This window comes from Macaca fascicularis, chromosome 11 (genome assembly GCF_037993035.2).
Source record: "Macaca fascicularis isolate 582-1 chromosome 11, T2T-MFA8v1.1".
NCBI lineage: Eukaryota > Metazoa > Chordata > Mammalia > Primates > Cercopithecidae > Macaca > Macaca fascicularis.
Genome location: NC_088385.1, coordinates 1,987,678 through 2,009,813, shown reverse-complemented (window position 1 = coordinate 2,009,813; position 22,136 = coordinate 1,987,678). Strand labels below are relative to the sequence as shown.

The 22,136-nt window shown below is 38.0% G+C and overlaps 1 protein-coding gene across 20 annotated transcripts in view; it reads right to left on the bottom strand.

Moving 5' to 3' along the window:
• The window catches only part of ERC1 (ELKS/RAB6-interacting/CAST family member 1), a 503,040-nt gene that overhangs the window by 297,821 nt on the left and 183,083 nt on the right, over positions 1-22,136 (bottom strand). The gene's annotated exons all lie outside the window — the stretch shown is intronic.

Here is a 22,136-nt window from a genome sequence, read left to right as displayed (position 1 = left end):
CCTCTCCACTTTCACTGAGGTGTGAAATAATACATGGCAATTATTTTAATCCACTCCCCCAAAGATCACAACTGGGTTGTTTCCATTTTCTTGCTATTTTAAATAACGCTGCTAGGTGCACTCTGATTTACCTGCGCAAGGAGATCTCTAAGGTATAGGCCTAGGAACTAAATTGCTAGGAAATACAGTAGGTATACCTTATTTTATTTTCCAAGAAGCTATATTAATTTATACTCTTGCTAGCTGTGCTTAACAGTGGCCATTATAACTCTTCACATCCATTAACACATGGTACTTTCTAAATGTTTCCAATCGGGTATAAAAAAAAATAGTACTTCATTATACTTTTAAAATGCATGTCAAATGCATTTAACCACCTTGGCTAAATATCTTATACAGTTTTTGGTCATTCCTGTTTCCACTTTTGTGAAATAGTTATTTGTGTCTTTTGTACATTTTTAAAATTAAGGTATCTTTTTCTTAATGACTTGTAGGTATTCTTTATACATTATAGATAATAATACTTTATCCGTCTGTTATATGTTATATAAGTATTTTCTTCTAGTCTATGATATCTTTACATCTTTTCATTGACAGAATTCAATTTTTTATTTTTTTTTTGAGATGGGCTCTCAGTTGCTAAGGCTAGTGTGCAGTGGCACAATCTCAGCTCACTGCAGCCTTGACCTCCCAGGCTCAGGTGATTCTCCCACCTCAGCCTCCTGAATAGCTGGAATTACACACACGTGCCACCACACCCCGCTAATTTTTAGTAGAGACGAGGTTTCGCTAAGTTGCCTATGCTGGTCTTGAACTCCTGGACTCAAGCAATCCACTGGCTTCCACCTCCAAGTGCTGGGATTACAGACATGAGTCACCATGTCCAGCTTAAAATTTTTAATTGTTTCAAATGTATCAATCTTCTCCTTTACAATATACAATTCTGTGACATTTCCACACAATCTTGTCCATCCCAAGTTCATAAAGATATTCCCCTAAAACGACGTTAACTTTGTCTTTCACGTTGTAGTCATTAATCCATCTGAAACCGACGTTGTATATATTATGAGGTAAGAACATACTTCTATTTTGAGGGGTCTGGTATAAGAATAAAATTTCTTTCTTTTACAAGTATTTAGAATGAATTTTCCCAGGAATATTTACATGCATTGCCATGTACAAAGTTTCTATATACATGTGTACCTGTTTTGTGGCTATGTTTGTATATTTCTGTGCCAGACCTATACCACCTTAATTACTATACCTTTACAAGAAGTAATTAGTAAGGCAAGGCTCCCTACCTTTTCCTTCTTCAAACCTGTCTTCGCTATTCTTGGCGCTTTACGCTTCTCATAGAAATTTCAGAACTAGCCAGTCAAGTTCCACCAAACCAACCAACCAACCACAGCAACAAAAAACCCAACAGCAGCCTCTGGGATTTTGATTCCAATTACACTGAAGCAATATCAGTTTGGGAAAAACTTCATGCTTTTGGATCTTTCAATTCATTAACATACTACAGATGCTCCTCAACTTACCATTGGGCTATATCCCAATAAACCCACCATAAGTTGAAAATATCCTAAGTTCAAAATGCATTTAAAGCACCTAATCTGGAAAATATCAGTTGTTTACTCTCTGGTTGTGTGACTAACTGGGATCTGTGGCTCACTACCACTGCCCAGCATCACAAGACAGTATCATACTACATACCACAGAAAAAGATCAAAATTCAAAGTATGGTTTTACTGAATGTGTATCACTTTTGCATTATTGTTAAGTCGAAAACTTGTCAGTGTGTTTATCTATTTCTTTAGGTCTCCTTAAAAGGCTTCTAACAAAGCGTTATATTTTCCTCCATGAAAGATGTGTATATATTTTATTCCTATGTACATTATACGTTTTGTCATCATTTAAAATTCCATACATCATGTCATTACATCCTTATACATGCTTCCTTATGCATCTCCAAAAAAGAGCACTTCTCAACAATGTAAACTGTAACAAAATTAACTAATTTCTCGATATCAATATAGCCCATATTCAAATTTCCCCATTCGTATCAAAGTTTAGTTTTTACAGCTACTTTATTTGAATCAAAATACAAAAGTGCCCATACTTTGTACTTATTTGTTATATCCTTTCATCCCCTACTAATCTAGAGAAAAGTCTCTTACCTCCTCCAATGTACACTTTTTGAATGCCAGTGATTTTTTTTTTAAAGGAAATCCATTATTCCACACAATGACTCACAATCTGGATTGTATGTTTGCTTCTTCATGATAAAATTCAACTTGTTTCTCTGTATCTCTTGCTTTTTGTTTGTGCTGATACTGAATATTAGCTTTACAGACTTGAATATATTCAATTTTCATTTTTAGGTAAAAATAATAATTAATGGTGTTGTGTAACTGACATTGCCTCACATCTGAGAGCATATAATATAATGTCTGGTTTTCTAGCTCTTTTTTTTTTTGAGACAAGGTCTCATTCTGTTGCCCAGGCTGGAGTGCAAAGGTACAATGTTGGCTCACTGCAACCTCCACTCTCGGGTTCAAGCCATTCTGGTGCTTCGGCCTCCCAAGTAGCTGGGATTATAGACAAGCAACACCACGCCTGGCTAATTTTTGTATTTTTAGTAGAGAAGGGGTTTCACCATGTGGGCCAAGCTGGTCTCAAACTCCTGGCCTCAAGTGACCCACCCGCCTTGGCCTCCCAAAGTGCTGGGATTACAGGCATAAGCCACTGTGCCTGGTCCTTGGTTTTCTCACTCTTAAAGAGGCTAAGATTAACCAGTGCGTCAAGGCAGTGACAGCCTAGTCTCTTCTGTGTGTAGAGTTCACCTTTTCTCAACCTTCCACCTAATGACTCGATGCGCTAATGAACTTTTCCCAAATAAATCATTTTAATAACTTTTTAAAATTACATTTTCTAGTGGCTTTTTGCTGGCATATAAATAGGAATATGATTCCCATATATGGGTATTATATCTAGAAAACCTGTTAAATGCTCTTGCTAATTCTAATTATTTTTCTACAGATTTTTTTTCGGTTTTCTATATATTCGGTTTACAATTATATAATACATCACCAAAGTAAACCAATAAAGTCCTTATGACTGATCACAAAGGAATGGAGATTCATGAAATGACTGATAGAATTAAAGATTATCATCCTAAAGAGCCTCAATGAGATTCAAGAGAACCCAGAAACAAAAATCAGGAAACTCAACAAAAATCAGGAAAACAATACATGAACAAAACAAATAGTTTAATAAAGGAATAGAAACTCTAAAAGAACCAAACAGAAATCCTGAAACTGAAGAATACACTGACAACTAAAAAAAAAAATTAATAGCTTCAACAGGAAACCCAGTTATGCAGAAGAAAGCATCACTGAACTCAAACACACATTGTTTAAAATTATCCAGAGAAACTAAAGAGAAAAATGAATTAAAAATGACAAAAGCATACAGAAACTATGATGCACCATCAAATGAATGAATATGTGCATTATCAAGGTCCCAAAAGGAGAACAGAAGAAATATCTAGCTTACTTAAATGAATGTTTGTTCCCTGAGAACTTCTCAAATCTTGAAAGAAATATGGACATCTAGATTCATGAAGCTCAAAAGCTCAAGTCAAAGAAAATTACACTGAAACACATTATAATTGAATTCCGAAAAATCAAAGGCAAAGAGGAAATTTTGAAAGCAGCAGGAGAAAAGCAACCTATATAATACAAGGAAACCCCCAACACACACACACACCACCATTACCACCATCAATAAGGCAATCAGTGCATTTCTCAGCCGAAACCTTGCAGATCAGGAGGGAATGAGATGATATAGTCAAAGTGCTAATAGATAAAAAATTGCCAGCCAAGAATATTATACGTAAGAAAGTTGTTGCTGGGTGCAGTGGCTCACGCCTGTAATCCCAGCACTTTAGGAGGCCGAAGTGGGTGGATCACAAGGTCAGGAGATCGAGACCATCCTGGCTAACACAGTGAAACCCTATCTCTACTAAACTACAAAAAATTAGCCGGGCGTGGTGGCACGCACCTGTAGTCCCAGCTACTGGGGAGGCTGAGGCAGGAGAATTGCTGGAATACAGGAGGCGGAGATTGCAGTGAGCTGAGAACACGCCACCGCACTCCTGCCTGGGCAACAGAGCGAGACTCCGTCTCAAAAGAAAAAAAAAATTGCTTTACTTCTCTGAGAAACAAATAATACAATGTCAAGGAGTCAGAGGTGCCATCAGATGGAAAAAAACAAAAAACAAAAAACAAAAGTTGTCCTTCAGAAAAAAAGATGAGATAAAGATATTTCCAGACAAACAAAAGCTGAGGGAGTTCATCGCACTAGACCCGCCTTATAAGAAATGCTAAAGGGAGTTCTTTGAGTTGAAACTAAAGGACAGTAAATAAAAACATGAAAACACATTAAAGTATAAAACTCACTGGTAAAAATAAATATACAGTCAAATTCAGAATACTGTAATGCTGCAATCGAGGTACATAAATCAATTTTAACTAGTATAAAAGTTAAAAGACAAAATTATAAAAATAACTACAGCTACAATAATTTGTCAATGGATACACAAATATAAAAAGATGTAAAGTGTGACATCAATAGCATAAACTATGAAAGAGGGAGAAGTAAAATTGTAGAATTTTTGTAGGTAATTATAGTTATTATAACCTTAAAACAGCCTGTTATAAGATGTCTTATGTAACCCTTATGGTAACCACAAAGAAAACTAACCTCCAGTAACATATAAAAGATAGAAAGGAATTAATCATACCATTACAAAAAAAAATCATCAAATCACAAAGGAAGGCGGCAAGAGAGAAAGGAACAAAGGACCTACAAAACAGAGAACAATAAAATGGCCTTAACTATCAATAATTACTTTAAATGGATTAAATTCTCCAATCAAAAGATAGAGAGTGACTAACATTTTTTTTAAGTATCCAACAATATGTTGCCTACAAGAGACACACTTTAGCTCTAAGGACACACACAGGCTGAAAATAAAAGGATAGAAAAAGATATTCCATGGAAATGGTAATCAAAAAAGAATAGAAATGGGCTTACTTATATCAGACACAATATACTTTCAGTCTCAAGAGACAAAGAAGGTTATCATACAGCAATAAACGGGTCAATTCATCAAGAGAATATTACAGTTGTAAATGTATTAGTATATTTGCACCCCACCTTAGGGCACCTAAAAATATAAAGCAAATACTAACAGAACTGAAGGGAGAAACAGACAGCAATACAATAACAAGAGAGGACTTTATTACCCCACTTCTAACAATGGATAGGTCAAACAGTCTATCAGTAAGAAAACGTCAGACCTGAATAAGAGTTACAGAGCAAGTAACAGACTCTCTGAAACATCCATCCAACAGCAGCAGAAGACATATCCTTCTCAAGCACACACACGGCATTCCCCAGAATATATCATATGTCAGGCCACCAAATTAAGTGTTAAATCCAACTGTGTTAACATCCTATCAAGTATGTTTTCCAACTACAATAGTATAAAATTAGAAATCAATAATAGGAGAGAAATTTAAAAATTCACAAATACATGGAAAGTGAACAATATACTCTAGACAAAACCAATGTGTCAAAGAAGAAATCAAAAGGAGAAAGTCAGGCCGGGCGCAGTGGCTCACGCCTATAATCCCAGCACTTTGGGAGATCGAGGTGGGCGGATCACTTGAGGTCAGGGGTTTGAGACCAGCCTGGCCAACATGGTGAAACCCCATCTATACTAAGAATTAGCCGGGTGTGGTAGCATATGCCTGTAATTCCAGCTATTCAGGAGGATGAGGCAGGAGAATCGTTTGAACCTGGGAGGCAGAGGTTGCAATGAGCCAAGACTGTGCCATTGCACTCTAGCCTGGGCGACAGAGTGAGAGTCCAACTCAAAAAAAAAAAGAGTCAAAAAGTATCTTCAGGCAAATAAAATGAAAACACAACATTCTAAAACCTATAGAATACAGCAAAGTAGTTCAAAAAGACAAGTTTACGGCAATAAACTTTAAGAAAAAAAAGATCTCAAACAACCTAACTTTACACCTCAAAAAAATAGAAAAAAGAACAAACTAAGCCCAAAGTTAGCTAAAGGAAGGAAATAATAAAGAGAAGAAATAAATGAGGGACCAGAAAGAAAATTTTAAAAAATCAACATAATAGTTGTTTGTCAAAAGATAATCAAAACTGACAAGCTTCGAGCTAGAATAACTAAGAAAGAGAATTCAAATAAAGAAAATCAGACATGAAAGAGAAGACATTACAACTGATCCACAGAAATACAAGGAGAACATTATGAAAATTAATACACCAACAACTTGGATAACCAAGAAGAAATAGATAAATTTCTAGAAACATGTACCCTAACAAGACTGAAACACTAAAACAAACAAAAATAAATCAAGACTTTTTTAAAAGAGATTCAATCTTGCTTTGTTGTCCAGGCTGGAGCACAGTGGCACCATCATAGCTCATCAAAATTCCGGGGTCAAGGGATCCTCCCGCCTCAGTCTCTCAAGTTGCTACAACTACAGGCATGCACCACTGCAACTAGTTAATTTTTTATTTTTTGTAGAGACGAGGTCTTGCTATGTTGCCCAGTCTAGTCTCCAACTCCTGCCTCAAGTGATCTTCCCACCTTGGCTTCCCAAAGTGCTGGGATTACAGGTATAAGCCACTGTACCTGGACAAGTGAAGAAATATTAATAGCTGAACAGACCAAAAACAAGTAAGAAGACTAAAGCGTAGTCAAAAACCTCCCAACAAAGAAAAGCTGAGGACCAGATGGCTTCAGGGGTGATTTCCACCAAACACCTGAGCACAAATTAGTATCAATTCTTCTCAAATTCATCCAAAGAATTAAAGAGGCAGGAACACTTCCAAACTCATTTTAAAAGCCCAGTATTGCCCTCATACCAAGGCCAGATAAGGATACTATAAGAAAAGAAAATTACAGGTCAATATTCCCGATGAAACTAGATGCAAAAGTTTCATCAAAATACTAGGAAACTGAATTCAACAGCACATTAAAAGGATCATTCACTATAATCAAGTGGTATTTGCAAGGATAGTTCAAAATATATAAATTAATAAATGTCATATACCAAACTAACAGAATGAAGGATAAAAATCACACAATCATCTGAAAAAGTATTTGACAAAATTAAATATCCTTTCATGACAAAGACTCTCAATAAATTAGGTAAAGGAGGAATGTACCTCAACACAACAATAAAGGCCATATATGATCAGTCCACAGCCAATATACCTAATGGTGAAAAGTTCAAAGCTTTTCCCCTAACACCAGGAACAAGAAAAGGGAGTCCACTCTCACCACCTCTCTTTAACAGAATGTTCCAAGTCCTAGTCAATTAGGCAAGAAAAAGAACTAAATGGCACACCAATTGAAAAAGACAAAAGATAACAAGTATTGGCAAGGATGTGGAGAAAAGAGAATCCTGATACACATTACATTGGTGGGAATGTAAACTGGTACAGCCATTATGGAAAACAGTAAGAAGGTTCCTCTAAACATTAAAAACAGAACTACCGTGTGACTCAGGAATGTCACTTCTGCTACGTATCAAAAACACTGAAATCAGGATCTCAAGAAAGACATGAGCACTCCCATGATCACTGCAGTATTGTCACGATAGCCAAACTGTGAAAACAACGTAAGTGTGCATCGGATGAATGGATAAAGAAAATGTGGCATATATAATCAAATGGAATATTTATCAGCCATAAAACAAAAAGGAGGCCAGGCACTGTTGCTCATGCCTGTAATCCCAGCACTTTGGGAAGCCGAGGCAGGTGGATCACTTGAGGCCAGAAGTTTGAGGCCAGCCTGGCCAACATGGCGAAATCCCATCTCTACTAAAAATAGGAAAATTAGCCAGACATGGTGGTACACACCAGCAATCCCAGCTACTCAAGAGTTGACGCACAAAAATTGCTTGAGCTCGGGAGGCAGAGGCTGCAGTGAGCTGAGATTGCGCCACTGCACTCCAGCCTGGGTGACAAAGTGAGACTCTGTCTCAGAAAAACAAAAGGGAAATACTGCCACTTGTGACATGAATGAACCTAAAAACATCAAACTCACAGAACTCACACAGAGTAGAATGGTGGTTTCTAGAGGGCTGGGAAAGGGGGAGATCATGGAAGATGTTTGTGTCGAAGGGCACAAACCTTCAGTTATATGAGATGAGTAAGTTCTGAAGATTCAGTGTATAGCATGGTAGTCTATAATTAATAATACGGTACAGTACACTTGAAATTTGCTAAGAGCAGGTCTTAAGGGTTCTAACGACAAACAAAAAAAGTGGTAACTATGTGAGGTGATGGATGTGTTAATTAGCTTGATTGCGGTAATCCTTCACAATGTATACATGTATCAAATCACGTTGTACACCTTACTCAAATGCACACTACAATTTATAATTCAATAAAGCTTGCCTTTTCTCAAAATTAAGTTCTCATAACATTCATTTACTAGATGCAAAAATTTTGCTCTGCTTTAAGAGAAAGGAAAAAATTTAAATGGTGCAGAAATTCCTTTCACCTTGCATTTGTATATTATTCCACATGGTGCTGGCAACCCTTAATGCCAGTAGCAGTGGCCTGGTTATTTGGGGCATTATGACACATGGAATAAATAATTGAATTAAAACTACTAGACTATGTTTTGGTTAGAAGGCAGATATTTAATCCAATCAAAGCCAATTTCATTCCTCAGCACAATTATATAGAAAAGTGATTTTAAAAATCCTACTTTATCTACAAATCACCAAACTAGGTTATAGCATTTTTAGTCATGTTTCAGAAAAAAACAATTCAAGAAATTCATTGCCCTCATCCTATCCAATCAACCACTGTGTGTGTGTGTGTGTGTGTGTGTGTGTGTGTGTGTGTGTGTGTGTGTGTGTGTGTAAGAGACACAGCCTCATTTTGTTGTCCTGGCGGTAGTACAGTGGTGTGATCATAGCTCACTATAGCCTTGAACTCTTGGGCTCAAGTGATCCTCCTGCCTCAGCCTCCCAAGTAGCTGGGACTATAGGCACATACCATCATGCCCAGTTAATTTTTTAGTTTTTGTAGAGACAGCGCCTTCCTATGTTGCCGAGGCTGGTCTTGAACTCCTGGCCCCACGTGATCCTCTCATCTCAGACTACCGAGTGGCTGAGATTACAGGCGTGAGCATTCCACCGGGCTCACAGACACACTCATGACTACCTCCATCAACTCCAGAAAGACACAATAAAATGCTAACTAAAGAATACAGAGCATGATCCCAAATGGATGTATATACACATGTATAAGGAAGATTATTAAGATGGAAAAATTAAGCATATTTTTGTTTTTTGAAAATTAATTTTTTCTTTTTAATACTTTAAGTTCTAGGGTACATGTGCACAACGTGCAGGTTTGTTACGTATGTATATATGTGTCATGTTAGTGTGCTGCACCCATCAACTCGTCATTTACATTAGGTATATCTCCTAATGCTATCCCTCCCCACTCCCCCCACACCATGACAGGCCCTGGTGTGTGATGCTCCCCTTCCTGTGTCCAAGTGTTCTCATTATTCAGTTCCCACCTATGAGTGAGAATATGTGGTGTTTGGTTTTATGTCCTTGCAATAGTTTGCTGAGAATGATGGTTTCCAGCTTCATCCATGTCCCTACAAAGGACATGAACTCATCCTTTTTTATGGCTGCATAGTATTCCATGGTATATATGTGCCACATTTTCTTTAACCAGTCTATCGCTGATGGACATTTGGGTTGGTTCCAAGTCTTTGCTATTGTGAACAGTGCCCCAATAAACATACGTGAGCATGTGTCTTTATAGCAACATGATTTATAATCCTTTGGCTATATATCCAGTAATGGGATGGCTGGGTCAAACGGTATTTCCAGTTCTAGATCCTTGAGGAATGGCCACACTGTCTTCCACAATGGTTGAACTAGTTTACAGTCCCACCAACAGTGTAAAAGTGTTCCTATTTCTCCACATCCTCTCCAGCACCTGTTGTTTCCTGACTTTTTAATGATTGCCATTCTAACTGGTGTGAGATGGTATCTCATTGTGGTTTTGATTTGCATTTCTCTGATGGCCAGTGATGATGAGCATTTTTTCATGTGTCTGTTGGCTGCATAAATGTCTTCTTTTGAGATGTGTTTGTTCATATCTTTCACCCACTTTCTGATAGGGTTGTTTTGTTCTTGTAAATTTGTTTGAGTTCTCTGTAGGTTCTGGATATTAGCCCTTTGTCAGATGACTAGATTGCAAAAATTTTCTCCCATTCTGTAGGTTGCCTGTTCACTCTGATGGTAGTTTCTTTTGCTGTACAGAAGCTCTTTAGTTTAATTAGATCCCATTTGTCAATTTTGGCTTTTGTTGACATTGCTTTTGGTGTTTTAGACATGAAGTCCTTGCCCATGCCTATGTCTTGAATGGTACTGACTAGGTTTTCTTCCAGGGTTTTTAAGGTTTTGGGTCTAACATTTAAGTCTTTAATCCATCGTGAATTAATTTTTGTATAAGGTGTAAGGAAGGGATCCAGTTTCAGCTTTCTACTTATGGCTAGCCAATTTTCCCAGCACCATTTATTAAATAGGGAATCCTTTCACCATTTCTTGTTTGTGTCAGGTTTGTCAAAGATCAGATGGTTGTAGATGTGCGGTATTATTTCTGAGGGCTCTGTTCTATTCCATCGGTCTATATACCTGTTTTGGTACCAGTACCATGCTGTTTTGGTTACTGTATCCTTGTTAGTTTCAAGTCAGGTAGCATGATGCCTCCAGCTTTGTTCTTTTTACTTAGGATTGTCTTGGAAATGTGGGTTCTTTTTTGGTTCCATATGAATTTTAAAGTAAGTTTTTTTTCCAATTCTGTGAAGAAAGTCATTGGTAGCTTGATGGGGATGGCACTGAATCTATAAATTACCTTGGGCAGTATGGCCATTTTCACGATATTGATTCTTTCTATCCACGAGCATGGAATGTTCTTCCCTTTGTTTGCATCCTCTTTTATTTCGTTGAGCAGTGGTTTGTAGTTCTCCTTGAAGAGGTCCTTCACATCCCTTGTTGGATTCCTAGGTGTTGTATTCTCTTTGAAGCTATTGTGAATGGGAGTTCACTCATGATTTGGCTCTCTATTACTGGTGTAGAAGAATGCTTGTGATTTTGCACATTGATTTTGTATCCTGAGACTTTGCTGAAGTTGCTTATCAGCTCAAGGAGATTTTGAGCTGAGACGATGGGGTTTTCTAAATATACAATCATATCATCTGCAAACAGGGACAGTTTGACTTCCTCTTTTCCTAACTGAATACCCTTTATTTCTATCTCCTGCCTGATTGCCCTGGCCAGGACTTCCAACACTATGTTGAATAGGAGTGGTGAGAGAGGGCATCTCTGTCTTGTGCCAGTTTTCAAGGGGAATGCTTCCAGTTTTTGCCCATTCAGTATGATACTGGCTGTGGGTTTGTCATAAATAGCTCTTATTATTTTGAGATACATCCCGTCAATACCAAATTTATTGAGAGTTTTTAGCATGAAGGGCTGCTGAATTTTGTCAAAGGCCTTTTCTGCATCTGTTGAGATAATCATGTGGTTTTTGTCATTGGTTCTGTTTACATGCTGCATTACGTTTACTGATTTGAGTATGTTGAACCAGCGTTGCATCCCAGGGATGAAGCCCACTTGGTCATGGTGGATAAGCTTTTTGATGTGCTGCTGGATTCGGTTTGCCGGTATTTTATTGAGGATTTTTACACCGATGTTCATCAGGGATATTGGTCTAAAATTCTCTTTTTTTGTTGTGTCTCTGCCAGGTTTTGGTATCAGGATGATGCTGGGCTCATAAAATGAGTTTGGGAGGATTCCCTCTTTTTCTATGGACTGGAATAGTTTCACAAGGAATGGTACCAACTCCTCCTTATACCTCTGGTAGAATTCGGCTGTGAATCCATCTGGTCCTGGACTTTTTTTGGTTGGTAGGCTATTAATTATTGCCTCAGTTTCAGAGCCTGTTATTGGTCTATTCAGGGATTCAACTTCTTCATGGTTTAGTCTTGGGAGGGTGTATTTGTCCGGGAATTTATCCATTTCTTCTAGGTTTTCTAGTTTATTTGCGTAGACGTGTTTATAGTATTCTCTGATGGTAGTTTGTATTTCTGTGGGATCGGTGGTGATATCCCCTTTACCATTTTTTATTGTGTCTATTTGATTCTTCTCTCTTTTCTTCTTTATTAGTCTTGCTAGCGGTCTAACAATTTTGTTGATCTTCTCAAAAAACCACCTCCTGGATTCATTGATTTTTTGGAAGGGTTTTTTGTGTCTCTATCTCCTTCAGTTCTGCTCTGATCTCAGTTATTTCTTGCCTTCTGCTAGCTTTTGAATGTGTTTGCTCTTGCTTCTCTGGTTCTTTTAATTGTGATGTTAGGGTGTCAATTTTAGATCTTTCCTGCTTTCTCTTATGGGCATTTAATGCTATAAATTTCCCTCTACACACTGCTTTAAATGTGTCCCAGACATTCTGGTATGTTGTGTCTTTGTTCTTATTGGTTTCAAAGACCATCTTCATTTCTGCCTTCATTTCGTTATGTACCCAGTAGTCATTCAGGAGCAGGTTGTTCAGTTTCCATGTAGTTGAGCGGTTTTGAGTGAGTTTCTTAATCCTGAGTTCTAGTTTGATTGCACTGTGGCCTGAGAGACGGTTTGTTATAATTTCTGCTCTTTTACATTTGCTGAGGAGTGCTTTACTTCCAACTATGTGGTCAATTTTGGAGTAAGTGTGATGTGGTGCTGAGGAAAATTCATTTTTTTCTTTTCTTTTTTTTTTTTTTTTTTTTTTTACCAAGGTCTCACTTATTCACCTAGGCTAAATTGCCGTGGCACAATCACAGCTCACATCGCAGGCTGAAGTGCTCTTCCCATGTCAGCCTCCCAAGTCTGGCACTACAGACACATGCCACCAGGCCTGGCCAATTTTGTTATTGTTTTTATTTTTCGTAGAGACAAGGTCTCACTATGTTGCCCAGGCTGGTCTCAAACTCCTGGGCTGAAGCAATCCTCCAGCCTCGGCCTCCGAAAGTGCTGGGATCACAGGAGTGAGCTACAGTGCCCAGGCTATTTTTTTTTCATTTTTTATATGAAAAAATTATAGTTTTTTAATATGAGAAATTATAGTTTCTAAATTTTCTGCTATAGACATAAAATATTTTAAATTTTTCTTTAAAAATTGTTTTTAAAAAGAGATATGGTTGTATCTCAAAATAGGTTCTTATATCAGACTAGGTATACAAAATAGTACTTGTATATAGAACTTTTTTTGGTCTTTGTTTTTCTTAATCCATTTTCTTTTCATATTTTAAATCTCCTGTCTTTAGTTTTACCAGTATTATTTCTACATCTTCACTCTATAGGCTAAAGGATGACTAAATATCAAGATAAAATGTTTTTATCTATGACAGGCAACCAAGAAAAGTATAGAAAATTGTGAGAGAGTTAAATCAATCTCTTTCTTACCGCCACCTTCTTGTCTTGTGTATGCGTGTCTGTGTCTGTGTACGTGTGTGTGTGCAAGCACGTGTTTATGAATGCATGTATAGTTCTGAATTCATGAATTAACTAGAAAAGATGAAAACACACAATGATTTTCTTGCCTCATTATTATCCTTTTCAATATTGTTTCCCTGGGAAGAGACACAAAAGGGGATATCATCTAAATATACATTAAAAGAGTACAAGGAGGCTATTTCTGGAATGTATATTTAGGAAAAAACATTCTGAGACATAACAGAACCTGTGAAATGAGGAATTTCTTTCTTTTTCCTTATAAATAGATTAACATCTAGTTTGATTTAAATCTAAATTCTCAAGAAAACCCAGATGTTAGTAAATTCCTGTCGTGAGGTGCCATAGATTTAATGGTTTAGTAGATTTGTTAAAACTCTCAACTGCTGTTTTGCCTGAACTAATCTGAATTTAATTCAAAGTGAATGTAGATGTTTTACCATTCTTCAAGCAGGAAGAGGAGAAATTAGAGTAATTCATAAATAAATTAATGCTTTAAAATTAGACTCACAATTGCTAAGCTCCCAACTATTATAATAAACAACGAAATGATGAATAAAAGATTTAACTCTCTCCACTAGCACACAGATGTAAGCAAACAGAAGCGTAAGAAGAGAGGAAAACAAAGATGGGAAAGAAAACAGTATCTGAATTTGTATTCGTCTCTGCCACCAGAAGTTTTACCCAATGTGGTCCACCATCTTGGTATTTAAAGCGTGATCCATGGACTTCCATCACGAGCATCACCTTAGTGCTTGCTGGAAACACCCAAACTCAGGGTGACACCCGACCTATTAAGTCAGAATCTGCACTATCACAAGGTTCCCAGGGGATATGAATGCACACTAAATGCACAATGTTAAGGAACAACAGTCAGTGCAGACTATGTCAGGCAGGCTTTGCCCATATTTATTTTGTTATTGCAGCCCTAAGACTCTGTCTCTTAAAATCTAAACTCAAATTTAGGTAAATCTACTAGATCACAACTATTATGAATGCTCCCAACTCCAGTATCAGTTTAACTGAATCTCTCTTACGACATGTGAACTTGTTCTCTACATTAGGGGAGGGGGTCTACATACCTGTCTCACGATACTTTATGAACACGCCTTCCTAGAGGTTAAAGTCCTTCTCTGATACATTTTCAAAATTCACAATTCCTAGCACGGTTCCTTGTGGTCTATAGGTGCTCATTAAACATTTGTTGAACAAATGCATAAAAAGGAAATTAGTAATACCGTACTGACAAGTCCACCCAAAACAAAACTCTGAGGGAAAACAGTTTGTTTGAAGTTCTAAAACAATGGACTCACTAAAAAATAAAAACTTCCTTATATCTCAAACACCCAGCAAAATTAACTAGGAAAGGAATTTTTATTATCTGTCTTTAACTTACTCCTTCCTATTAAGAAAGTAACAACATTTGTCAGAGGCTACATTTCTACTGGCTGTTTTGCTTTACCAAAAAGAAAGATACATATAGTTAGTGCTATATGTTACTATACCATAAAATCTCCCACACAAATTTAAGAAGAAATAGGATGCTTCTATTGTCAAATTTAAAAAAATATTATCAATCAAATTCACTCAGGTATTTGTGTCTTCACTCAAGAAGAGAAGCTTAAGCTAGGGCTTAAATATACAATAATTAAAAATAAAATGACATTGCTGAAGCATTGTGCATGTTACATATAAACATCTATAATATTTATGAAATGTTACATACAGAGAATATGGGCCAGATGTGGTGGCTCACGCCTGTAATCTCAGCACTTTGGGGGGCCAAGATGGGTGGATCACTTGAGGTCAGGAGTTTGAGACCAGCCTAGGCAACATGGCAAAACCCCGTTATCTACTAAAAATACCAAAATTAGTTGGGCAAGTTGGCACCTGCAATCTTAGCTACTTGGGAGTCTGAAGCACAAGAATTGCTTGAACCCAGGAAACGGAGGTTGCAGTGAGCCAAGATCGCACCACTGCTCTCCAGTCTGGATGACAGAATAAGACCCTGTCTCCTAAAAAAAAAACAAAAAACAAAAAACAAACAAAAAAAACCCACAGGGAATATGTACACTCATAACAGTCACACAGCACATAATGATAATGCTTTGGTCAATAATGGACTGCATATACAATGCAGTCTCATAAGATTATAATACTGTATTGTTACTGGTGTTTACATGTTTAGGTACACAAATACCACGGTGTGACGCGGCCTACAGTATTCAGTACAGTGACATGCGGTACAGGATTATAGCCGAGGAGCAACAGTCTATGCCTTACAGCCTAGCTGTGCAGTAGGCTAGACCGTCTGGGTTTGGGTTAGTATACAATATTTGTACAATGACACCACATAGTGATGTGTTTCTCAGAACCTATCATCCCCATTGTTCAGTGACTCATGACTGTATATATTGCACACGTGCACACACATACACACACTCTCTCTGTCTCATTTTACCTTCCCCCAAAGAGCTCCACTCACAGTTAACATAAAAATTAAGACATAAAATTTTACAATACTACCTAAATACCTAATTGTAGCTTAAAAAAATACCTGCCCAAAAAGTAACCAAAAAACTAAAAATAAAATGCTAATAGTTTCACTTGTTATTTACCTAATTAAAATTATTTTGACTATTTCAAAGCCATTTTAAATATGGGTTTATTTTCATGGAACCATATCCCTAATTGTCTAAAGAAAGTAAGCCATAATGAAAAGGAGAAAAGATGTCAACACAGAACATAAAACTATTAATTATTTGGAGTTTTACATAAACACTTTTAACTTCTGCAAAAATATTTTAAATAATCAATTCAACATTTTTTTAATCAGCAAGGAAACTGCATAACTAGTCTCATCTTACATTTAGTGTCTTTTATTTCTATGCTTATTCTCACTACTACACTGATTTCTTTGAAGACAAGGACCCGATTTTATACAACTCCATAGATCTGAGATGAGGACTGTCTTATGGCAATTAATCAATGTTTACTGAAGTGTTTTGACTTTTTTTAAGGTTGGTTCTCAAGATAAAACTTTAATCTATGACCATTAATTCAACAAATATTTAATAAAAGCTTCTATGGGCCAGGTGCTATCTTTGACAATATGGCCGTTAACAAAACAGACAAAAACCTCAGTCCTCACTGAGTTTACTGTCCGCTGGAAGGAAACAGAACTTGAGTAAAATACATGGTAGGTCAAACAGTGATAAGCCCAAACGGAAAAATAAAAAGACGAAAGGAGATGAGGTGTGTCGGAACGGGTGGTGGAATTGGAATTTAAATAAGTGCTCAGGAAAGGCTCCACTGCACAGGCAATAGCTAAGCAAAGATGTGAAGGAAGTAAGGGACTGAGCCTGAGTGTTCCTCCCGAAGGAAACAGCAAATGCGAATGGGCACGAGGCCCAGGTGAAGCAGACGCAGACAGGAGCGGCAGATGGGGAAGGCAGGTGAGGAGGGCCACCGCCCCCAACAAGGGTTAGTAAACTTTCCTTATAAAGGATCAGAGAGCAAACAGTTTACGTTTTGTGAATCATGTAAAATCTGTCGCATATAGTTTTCTTTTTGTGCTACCCTTGTCAGGTTTTACAAAAATAGGTGCCCGATGAGCTGAAGTTTGCCAATCCCTGCTGAAGAGCTCTGCAGGCCACTGGAAAAGTCTTTTGCATTTGGAAGCAATTACTTGTTATCACAAAGTATGAAAGAATTGCTCAAAAACACGAATAAAAGTAACAGTAACCTAATAAATATTCATGTTTCTCTCAACTGATGTAAAGCTACATATTTGTCCATAATTTAAAACTAGCATGCATTCTCAATTGTCAGCGTTTTCAGAAACAGCCGGCTCTCGTTCATCTATTCAGCAAATATTTACTGAATGCCTGCCAAGAGTTAAATACAGCTAAGGAAGAAAAAAAAGAATACAATGTCCCCACCCTCAACAAACATATTGAACTTATTTTTACAAGGGGGAGGCGGGAACATAAACTAACAAAAAAGGATGTCACATCACAGTGACATGTCCTAGGAAAAAAATTAAAACAGGCAATGTAATGGAGACACTGGATGTGACAAACAGTGTATTTCAGCTACAATGGTCAGGGAAGAGACATATTATGCTCCAGGAGAAGAGGCCCAGAGAATCATACCTACAAAGGCTTTGAGGATAGAAAAATGCTTAGCTTGTTTTAACAACAACAAAGCTGGTAGGTGGAGTATATGGAAGGGGAGGTTGTGGTGGGGTTACAGCGGTGGCAAGAAGCCAGAGGATGCAGAGCCTAAGCTGTGGAAGGAGCTTGGGTTTTACTGTGTATGATGGGAGAGCACAGGAAGGTTTTAACCAAGGAGCGATAACGTCTACTTTAAGAGTTCAGTTCAGGCCAGGTGCGGTGGCTCACGCCTGTACTCCCAGCTCTTTGGGGGGCTGAGGTGGGCAGATAACTTGAGCTCAGGAGTTTGAGGCCAGCCTGGGTAACATGGCAAAACCCCGTCTCTACAAAAAATACAAAAATTAGCCAGGCATGGTGGTCTGCACCTGTAGTTCCAGCTAGTTGGGAGGCTGAGGTGGGAGGGTGGCTTGAGCCTGGGAGGCAGAGGTTGCAGTGAGCCGAGATTATGCCAGGGTACTCCAGCCTGGATAACAGAGTGAGACCCTGTCTCAACAAAGAAAAAGGAAAAAAAAAGAGTTCAGTCTGATTGCTATGGAGATGGGACTAGTACAGAAGTAAGATACAGAAACAGCCCTTGGAAAACTGCTGCAGTAGTTTGAGCAAGGGATAATGGTTCACAGAGCAGAATGGAATCACTGAATTAAAGATACATTTTTGAGGTGTGATCGGGCTAACAGATTTAATGTAGGGAGTAAGAAAAACCAAGGATTGCTTGGTGATTTATTGCCTGCATGATGAGTGAATGGTAGTACCATTTACTGGGGGTGGGAAACTGGGGAAGAAGAGGTTTTGAAAGCAGTGGGCCAGATCAAGAGATCTGAGTAAAACTAAATTTGATATTTAACTAAAGACACTGTGTAAGTAAGAAGTGGAGAGTCCTGGAGCACCTTGTATATTATTAATTTGGCAGCTATTGCTGTGTTTTTGATAATGAATGCCTTAGACTTGAAGAAGTCTGAGGTCAGGCACGGTGGCTCACGCCTGTAATCCCAGCACTTTGGGAGGCCAAGGCAGGTGGATCACCTGAGGCCAGGAGTTCAAGACCAGCCTGGCCAAAATGGTGAAATCCTGTCTTCACTGAAAATATAAAAATTAGCCCGGTTTGGTGGTACACGCCTGTAATCCCAGCTACTTGGGAGGCTGAGGTCAGAGAATCACTTGAGCCTGGGAGGCAGAAGTTGCAGTGAGCTGAGATGGCACCATTATCCTCCAGCCTAGGCGACAGAGTGAGACTCCATCTCAAAAAAAAGAAAAGAAGTATGAGAATATATGTATGTATGTATATATGAGAATAGGACTGAGAGTGGAGCCTTTTAGAGGTCTAGAGGAAAGTGGTAGAATCAGAACCACCACAAAAGGAATGACAGCTGAAAGAGGGAGAAAATAAGGAGACACTGGTATCAGAGACACCCGAAGAAAATAGTGTTTCAAGGAAGGAAGTGCGTGGTATGACGCTGAAAGGTAAAGTTAAGATGAGGTCATGGAAGTGATTTTGTATTTGGTGACATGGATATTAACGATAACTCGACAACAGCAGTTTCGTAGGAGCACTAAAAATAGAAGCCTGATTAAACTTGAAGAAAGGTAAGGAAAGGCAGATAGCAACTACAGTCAATTTTTTAAACAAGATTTGCTGAGAAGGGAAAGAGAGAAACAGGGTGGCAACTAGAATAAGACATCACATCAAGAAGGATTTTTTTTTAAAGATGTTAAGTGGAACTCTAAAAACAGGTTAGTACACTTGCGAACCAGGAGAAAGCAAAAATTTGAAAATGAAGGAGGGAGAAGGATAATGAGGGAAAACCATCTTTAGGTTGGGGAACTGGGACAGGATTAAGAGAAAAGGTGGCAGAGGTGAATTTAGGAATAGTGGCACTACTCAGGCAAAGGATACAGGTATAGATGCAAGTAGGCTGGTAGATTTAATGACCGGGAGACACACTGGGTAGCATCCAGTTATTTTAATTTTCTCAAAGTTATATCAAGTGAAGCCAGAAACTTTGAGTGGAGGGGAAGGATTTGCAGATTTGATAAGAGAAGACAATGATACGGTCACCTCTGAGGATGGGAAATCAAATCTAATAGTCCTCTTTATTAGGACTGCCTGCAGAATTAGGAGCAGTTTGAGATCTGTGACCATAAATTCAATGTGAGACCAGTCCACAAAGCTTTGTGACTCTTCTTGCCCGGTGATATGCAGCTGCTCAGGGCAGAGGCAGTGTAGGAAGACATTTGCTTTAAATTAGGATTGAGGTTTGCAAGCAACAGAAGAGAAAAGCAAGTCAAGGGGATTTAGAAGGGAGTGATTACAGTGCTGGACCATGAAATCTGACCCAGGTAAGGAAGGAAGCGTGAGGCCACACGAGGTTCAAAACAAACAAGAAAAGTAGTACGTTGTTATTTCAAGGTCCTAATCAGATGGAATAACCGGAGTGGAGACGAAAGTAAGTGACCTGGGAAGACAGGAGGTGTCAGCCAGAGCTGAACTGTATCTTTCAGCATCACCATTCCAAGGTGGAGAATTCTGGCGGGTAACAATCCATTCCACATTTACAGGAAGGTTTACTCTACCCAGAACAGCTACACAATGCCCCAAATCAGACAAATGACACTGTCTAGGAACGGCAGCAGACTAGAGGAAAAGCAAAGCAGAGGACCTCCTCTCACACACCAGAGCACAATTTATAGAGCTGCTTTTCTAAAACAGTCATTGTCCATTTCCCAAACTGTGTAAAGGTAAGGATCTAGTACTGCTGGTATAGTCGGAATCAATTTATACCGTCTGATAAAACAGACCAAGGATATGACACAATGCTGTGGCTGTGCTGTGCCAAGAAATTTGAAGGTGTGGTTGAGAAATAGAAAACCAAAGAAAACCCCTGCCTTAGAACGCAGTCTTGGCTTTTTGGATTTATGACAGAATAAATATATTGTCAACTTTGTTCACTGTTTGAAAAGAGGAGGAGGGAACACTTTTATGTTGCTCATCTCTGGACCTCTTGCTGATTAACTCATGATGACAGAGGAAGGCGCTGAGCACTTTTATGGGGCAAAGCATCCATTTATGTTAAGCATTATCATAATTTTTCATCACCGCATAAAACAGGACATGCAACCTTACACTTCTGAGTAAAATGTTCATAGTAAGAGAAATAAGTGTATATAGCCTCTTCCTCTACTTCTATTATTTTCTCCCTTGATTGTATTATTATTCTCCAACACTCCTACTTCATTTAATTTTCCTCTCCCTTTCATGTTTCTTGTTTATATGCCTCAGGCCTCACAGGATCAACCAGGGATCCAACCCTTCTTGGTAGAAGTCAGACATATAGCAGTTGCTAGCCCCGTGACTTTGGAAAAGTAATGTACCAGTCTGAACAGACAATATGGCCTTTTATTTCCTGTTATCTTGTTTCACTCTTCCCAACCGAAAAGTGTTTTTGTAGATATCATTCCACGCACTCCCGCTCCCCACCGCCCCCGCCAAGGCTGTGTCAATGATGAAAGTTGTGAATGCTACAGTTTAATCACACTGCACCAATAACATATGAAAATGTATACGCAGGAGTAATATGCCACCCATACTTCTCCAGCTGGTAATTTCACAGGGCTCAGCTTAAAAACTAATTTAACTTGGACATTTCACTCTAACACGCATAATATAGAAGTAACAGCTGGAGGCTAACTGTGGGAAATCAAGGCATAAATAAAATCATTAATAAAAGCAGATCTATTAAGTAAATAATAACACCTTTTTCTGTGCAAATAAATACTAGCTATCAGAAAATCTCATGCGTAGTTTTCTCAATAAACATTAGTTAAAATACAATAAAAATCAATAAATCAATTGGGTAGAAGACTATTAATCACTAAAGTATCCCAGTGAGATGAGAGAGAAGAATAAAGTTACAAGTTTTAAAGTATGAGCCTAGAGGAAAAGAAGGAAAAAGGGATGAACGGAAAGGAAGGAAGGAGAGGGGGAGGCCAAAAAAAAGAACATAAATCTGAAAATTTGGGGACAATTTATTTTCATACAAAAACATTTACATACTATTTCCAAATAGTCTTTAACCAATAAGATTCTGATTTTATGTAAAACATGACTTAATTTACAAAGATTCCATATGCACACAATTGAATTATAAAAGTTGTTTATATTCCCATACTTTTTGCTTTTTTTGGATTCATACTAACTACGTAATAAAACCCATATTCCCTTAATTAGCACCAAAGGTCTTTAACAATCACCTGTATTTTTAATATTCCCTCATGCAGTAAGCATGAGGAATAGATTTTTTTTTTTTTTTTTGCCTTTTCAGATGTCTTAATATCC